This window comes from Myotis davidii, unplaced genomic scaffold (genome assembly GCF_000327345.1).
Source record: "Myotis davidii unplaced genomic scaffold, ASM32734v1 scaffold1798, whole genome shotgun sequence".
NCBI classification, from domain to species: Eukaryota; Metazoa; Chordata; class Mammalia; order Chiroptera; family Vespertilionidae; genus Myotis; species Myotis davidii.
Genome location: NW_006288952.1, coordinates 139,341 through 146,093, shown reverse-complemented (window position 1 = coordinate 146,093; position 6,753 = coordinate 139,341). Strand labels below are relative to the sequence as shown.

The 6,753-nt window shown below is 37.6% G+C and overlaps 1 protein-coding gene across 3 annotated transcripts in view; it reads right to left on the bottom strand.

Moving 5' to 3' along the window:
- Positions 1–6,753, bottom strand: part of BBX (bobby sox homolog (Drosophila)) — a 288,627-nt gene that overhangs the window by 280,801 nt on the left and 1,073 nt on the right. For all 3 annotated transcript variants that reach the window (XM_015562273.1, XM_006761160.2, XM_015562274.1), the window contains exon 2: positions 5,722–5,792. The gene's annotated coding sequence lies outside the window, so the exon portion shown is untranslated. The remainder of the gene's footprint in view (positions 1–5,721; positions 5,793–6,753) is intronic.

Sequence of the window (6,753 nt, the reverse complement as noted above, 5' to 3'; positions counted from 1 at the left end):
AAAAACAAATAGGTATAATTTTATACATTCACACAAGGCAGCTATTGTGTTAGTTGTCTCTTTTTTTTTTAAATTTGACAATCTAAGGAAAAAGAGATCAGTGCCCCTGACCAAATAGTCAGGAATTCCACGTTTTAAAAATTCTTGTAGCACACTGGTGCTACAGCACACCGGTTGTAAATTGCTGCTTTAGGGAAAATGAAAATTAAAGGTACGGTTTTGAGAAATTTCAATCTTAGTGGAAGTTAGGGTGAAGTGAGATATAACTATGAAAACTTATACTATATTTTGAGTGCTGACTGTAGATAAAGGTCATTTACTGACATTACTGTCTTTGTAATTCTCACTCTGTTGCATGGTAAATACTAATATGTCCTTTTGCACATCTGATATTGAAAGTTTATTCTGAAGTGACATGCTCAAACTCTCTCAGCTTAGTAAGCTACAGAGGCAGCACTGTTCCTTGCACCATACCTGCTACTGCAGGAATATCTACAGAGGGCCATGGAGGTCCTCTCAGTATTGCAAAATGCTGACTGAAACATAGCCTTAGAATCTTGAAGCTGCACGAGACCTCAGAGTCAGTAAACTCTAACCCCACACTCAGTGCATGACTCCCATTCAATCTTTAGCCATCTGTCCCTTACACCAGTTTCTCAAAGTGTGTCAGAGGACCCCCCACTTGTTTCAGTATCCCCTGCAGTACTATTTGAGATGCAGAACCCTGAGCCCTACACCAAACACACTGAATCAGAGTATCTGGGGCCTGAGGACCTCCGCTTTTAGCAAGCACTCCGGGTTGGTGTTTCTCACACTGTACATCATAAAAATCAACTCAGTGGATGACACTCTATATTTATTTTTCAGTAAAATGGTTTGGAACAGATTAGATTTGTAGAGTTGGCTAGGAATAGAAAAAATCAGAGGGCACTGCTCTTAGTACTGTTTCAGAAAACTTTTGTTTCAGTTGTTATATGTGGATTGGGATATAAAAGATATTTCCTTTCATACATTTCAGTTAAAAAAACACTGAAGAAATATAGTTACTTTAAAGAATTTTTTGTCCTTGTTCTTATTTCTCCTTTGAAATAAATTATCGATCTTTTATTTCATTATATCCTTGTATGGAATTATTCGTGAATAAAATCCTTCCATGTCCTTTTTAGAATCTCAGTTATTCCATTCCAGGAGCTTATTTATTCCCTGATCTTTTTACCCAAGGGCCATGTTTAACTATTGGTTTAATTATTTAATCAGTATTTTACAATATTTTTATTTTTTCTAAGACTTCATAAAATCCAACTCATTCTTATTTTTACTCTGTATCTTATACAACCACCTCATACCTGAAGTCATTTCACTATCTAGATCAGCGGTTCTCAACCTGTGGGTCGCGACCATCAGAAAACACATATAGCATATCAGATATTTACATTACAATTCATAACAGTAGCAAAATTACAGTTATGAAGTAGCAACAAAAATAATTTTATGGTTGGGGGTCACCACAACATGAGGAACTGTATTAAAGGGTTGCGGCATTAGGAAGGTTGAGAACCACTGATCTATATCCTTGAACCCACTCACACATTTTAACTTATTAAGTTTATATTTTGTTAGGTGTGTCAATGCTTCATGGTCTATATTAGTATTTAATCATGTAAGTCTTTCATTTCCTTAGCCTTCCACCTTCTCTCTATTTATATATACTTTTAGATAGAATTCTCTAGTAGCTTGCCTTATGTTACATTTCCATTGTACAATTGATACTTATTTTAATTCTCACCTTATCTTTTTCTTTGAAAGAAACAAGTGAAAACAACCCTCATTAACACATGAGGATTTTTCTGGGTATATACCTTTATCATTTTAAAATGATGTCCTGGCGTTTCAAGGAACTGTAATTGCCTTCTATGGAATAATATGCACACATATGAATGTTGAGTGAAGCTATACTCACAAAGTGCTTTCCTCAGGTATGACTTAAAATATAGAAATCTCTGCAATTCGGCTCAGTATGTGATAACTGCCCTTGAGGTAGTACAAACCTACTGACTGAATGACTGTCACAGAATTTTCAAACAGTAAGAACCTCTATTCAGTCCTTAGCATTAGTCTTTACTTCCCTCAGAACAGTGTTCTCAAAGTGTAGCCTGAGGACCACCTGCACCAATTTACCTGGGGCATATGATTAAAAAAAATAAACACAAAAAACGAAGCCATGAAATTACAATGCTCTTATAATTTAGATTGTTTTCATTTCACAGTGAGAGGAAGAAAACTGAGTAAAAATATAGGATACCATTCAGACCTATTTTAAAAGGTACCCTTCACAATGAAATGTTAAAAAAAACAAGGTGGACTCCAAACAAGTGCAAGAAAAGTGTCGTCTTCTTAAGTTAAGCATCTGCTTAAGTTACCATTTTAAAATACAGGCATGTCACCCTGGTGGTGATGCAATATGCCACAGTTAATTGCCTAAATTTACTAATTTAGAACATTTAAATATCACAATTTTAAACATTTTTGCACTTTTGTAAGACAGCAATAATTTCAGGATTTCCTTTAGTACAACAAAAACAGGCATGCCTGTAATGAGTCTATTTTCAAAAAGATTTTTTAATAGGGTTGAGATGTGAAGTCTTTATTACTTCTATTAAAGTTCTCTAATATTAAAGTAATTGATATTCATGGTAAGATCCCATAAAACATGGCTCTTGCCTTACCCATGCTCTTTATGAAATGTAGGAAAACATAAACTTTAAGTATGTTAACTGTTGATTAATAATTAAATATTATGCTTTTAATTTTACTGAAAAATATGGCTAACTTTAAGTGCCAAGTTAGGTTTTATGAGTTGCAACAGGTTAAGACTGTTTTTTCTTCTTTCTTTACTATATACAAAAAAACCTTATCAATTATATAGTTTCTTACAGCACAAATGAACAATAAATTATTACATGGTCACCCTAGCTTTCACTCAAATGTCTAAAAACAATTTTCTGTTTCAATGGTTTAAGTATAAACATCAGGTCTACAGGTCAAAGTTGTATACACTTTTAAAGCTGTATAGCAGAGCTATATGTATCCTAAAAGCAGAGCTATCTCACAAACTTTTAAACCTGGGACTTTTTTTTTAAATTTGGATATGAAGATCAAGATGGATTTTAAAAAATGTGAAAACTGGACACATATGTAATAACTTAACCAATAAAGAAATTTTTTAGAAAGTGTGAAAATTGCAAATTTTTGTTAATATCTAAGTCTCCAGTGAAAAATTCTTTCTAAAACTACCAGAGTACCTCCAAGTACATAGCACTGAAAAACAGCATAGATGATTCTCCTTTTCAATAGCGAGCATTAAAAATGAAATGCAAGTCCTGACTGATTTGGCTCAGTGGATAGAGCGTCAGCCTGCGGACTCAAGGGTTCCAGGTTCGATTCCAGTCAAGGGCATGTACCTTGGTTGTGGGCACATCCAAAATAGGGAGTGTGCAGGAGGCAGCTGATCAATGTTTCTCTCTCATCAATGTTTCTAACTCTCTATCCCTCTCCCGTCCTCTCTGTAAAAATAATCAATAAAATATATTTTTAAAAAATGAAATGCGAATTAAAGCTTCAGTTTCAGAACTTAATAGAGATATGCAGAATAGTGAAATGTGAAGTTTGGAAAAACTTGGCAATGTAGAAGCAAAACCTTTATTTAAATTCTTTTTTTTTTTAAATATATTTTATTGATTTTTTACAGAGAGGAGTGGAGAGGGATAGGGAGTTAGAAACATCGATGAGAGAGAAACATCCATCAGCTGCCTCCTGCACACTCCCCACTAGGGATGTGCCCGCAACCAAGGTACATGCCCTTGACTGGAATTGAACCCGGGACCCTTGAGTCCGCAGGCCGATACTCTATCCACTGAGCCAAACTGGTCAGGGCTAAATTCTTATTTTGATAATCAAGTCTCAAATGCAAATAACTAGCAATTCACTGTTAGGGTGACTTTTAAATTACCACAATAAGTTTTGAACTATAAAAACTACTCTGACTTTAAAGACCAAGACTATTCTTGAAAATAGTGTTTTAATGAAGCAGTTATTTGATATCTCAAAGAAATATAAAAGACCATCAAATAGCTTTGATTGCGGAAATTGCAGGTTCCCATTTTAAATTTTGACTTGGTCGAATATATCCATGGGGAAAAACCTAACATTAAAAGTTTGCTCCAGTGAACAAAATAGTGTGCAACTGTGGTGTTCTTTAGTAATCAGGAATGCACTTTGAATACTCTTGCTCTATGTTCAAAAATGAAAAAACTTCTCTTCCAAACAAGCTTTAAAAAGAAAAATCAAAGACATGACATCCACATATTTTGGTGTGCGCTAAATTCATCTTACAGAACCATCTCATTCTGACCACTCCAATCAGCCTGTTTTACATGTGATATATTAGGAAGCTCTCAAAACTACCTGAAGTAATATGATATTTACATTCCATAAAAGATGCTAGATATTTTAAATTATGTCTCAGCTAACATTCTCAGCAGTAGTTTATATCCTATCTCAGCTAACGTTCTCAGCAATGTCAAAGTATATTTTGCTACTGTCTGGAAACTACCAGAAAGGCCTGGTCTTCAAACTCAATTCCTCTGAATACTAAGAGGACCTTTAAGAACGCACACAGTATCCCAGGAAGCCAAGAAACAAGACAGATAAGTTCCCTTTTCTTTTTCTTTTATGAAAAATTGAGTCCAATCCATTTTCATTCACAAAATATAATCCCATCTTCACTCTGGTAGTATTACAAAGCACCGTCGCTGATTTACACAATTTAGTACAACCAGTTTTCTTAACTTATCAGCAACTTAAGAGTACCTGAGGAGTTCCTTATAATGGAGGGGCAAATTACAAGTTGGTTTTCTACATTTGGGCTCACCGTGATGCCTTCAAATGCTCTATAAACTCTCAGTTTTCATTCAGCTAGACCATTCATTACTTCTCACAAACTTTTTAGACACTTGCTATCCCACACATTATTTCACAGATTTTTCCTTACGGGAGGTATTCATCTCTAAAAGTCACTTAATAATGAATTTCAAAGCCACTATTTATTGTATATATAGGCTGTTAAAATGTACCAAATTTCTCCAAATACTTAAATTTAGAAGGAAATTAGGATCAATTTGGTCACAGTTATTTGCCTTTAGAATCAAGCTGGTTGGTACACTAAATGCTAGATATACTACACTACCCAGTCCACCCTTTCCCACAAAAGTAACTGTCACAAACAACACAACAGAAACCTAGGAAAGAGTAAGCAAATGCCGCTCACTATAATCTGTATGATGCTTCTTTGGGATTTTAATAATTGTCTCCATTCATAAGCTGCAATCTTTCCACAAGATTATCTAGCATTAAATATCCTAGGCTTCCAATTCTGTAAATCACATTATCCATTAAAATACTCATTTGAAAATAAGTTTTCAAATAACACTTACTTACAGATAAACGTGAAATGAACATTTAAACAATCTTAAAATATTAGTAAGAGCAGCTGAAATCTAAATACTGAGAATCTAAAATTGGCTTCTGTTGTGGAAACCTCAGTGGAGCAAGCTTTCTGGGGTGTTGCAACCCCAATAAAGCATCCTCTTGTACACAGTAAGGACCCTTATATCACTACTAACAGCCATCCAGGTCTCCTGTATGAAGAGTTTGCATACTTACCCAGGAAGGCAAATGGAAAGTACACTGGAAGAAGATGAACTGCGGCAAAGCCTTTGTCATATGATAGTGACCTATAAAGTATCAAATAAAGGCACATCATCAGTATGGTAGAGCTTTACAAGAGTCCCAACTCCTGCAACATCTACGAAGGATCCGGAAGCTAGAAGTCCATCTCCCCCCAACCCCTCCCCTTCCTCCACCCCCATGCTGGAACTGTGCAGCAATAAAGGCCAAGAAGTTCCCTGTATTCAGAGGCCAGAGGGTGAGGGTAGCCCAGCTGGCATTTCAAGGTGTTTCAAGCACCCTCTCTCCCTACTCCCCGTATGTGCAAAGCAGAAAGTTGATCCATTCTGCAAATCCAAAACCCACACCGCGATCATTCATCAACTTGCACAAGTGATCGCTACCCCCAGGACAAATACACCAGTAAGTAACCAAATCATAGCAATCGATCGGCAGCCGGCAGCCGGAGCCTCCCAGGTGCCCAGGAGCAGGCAGGAGGTAGCACGGCGATGGCAGCGGATCCAGGTAGCGCAGCCCTCGGCCCTGCAGATCAGGGCTGCCACCCACAGCCGTCGCCCAAACGCCGGGCTCCGGTCACAATCCCGAGATTGGAGATAGGAACCGAGCGAGGAAACACATTACCAGTGCCCAGGGCGGCAAGTGCAGGGCCACCAGTTCGGGGTTGGGGGAGCTGGGAAACGGAGAGGGAGGAAAGGAGCCAGAGATCCCACCCTGGCTTTGTTGCTGGTCACCATCAAGTTTGCATCTTAGTACAAAATGTCGATCTTAAAGGCTGACAAGACAGAGGCAGAGGGAGAAAGAGAAAGGGAATAGAGTCCATCTTGCTTTGGGGAAGAGGGGAGAGAAAAAAAATTGAAGTGCAAATCCCACACTCCGGGCGTAAAAGTCTGCTAAACACCTTTTCATAACGGAGGAGCAACGAGTGGGGTGTCCCCGTGCCCGTGGCCGCTCGAACTGGAGGCAGTCTGAGCAGAAAAGCCTCCCTCTCCTCCTCTTCCTCCTTCTTCC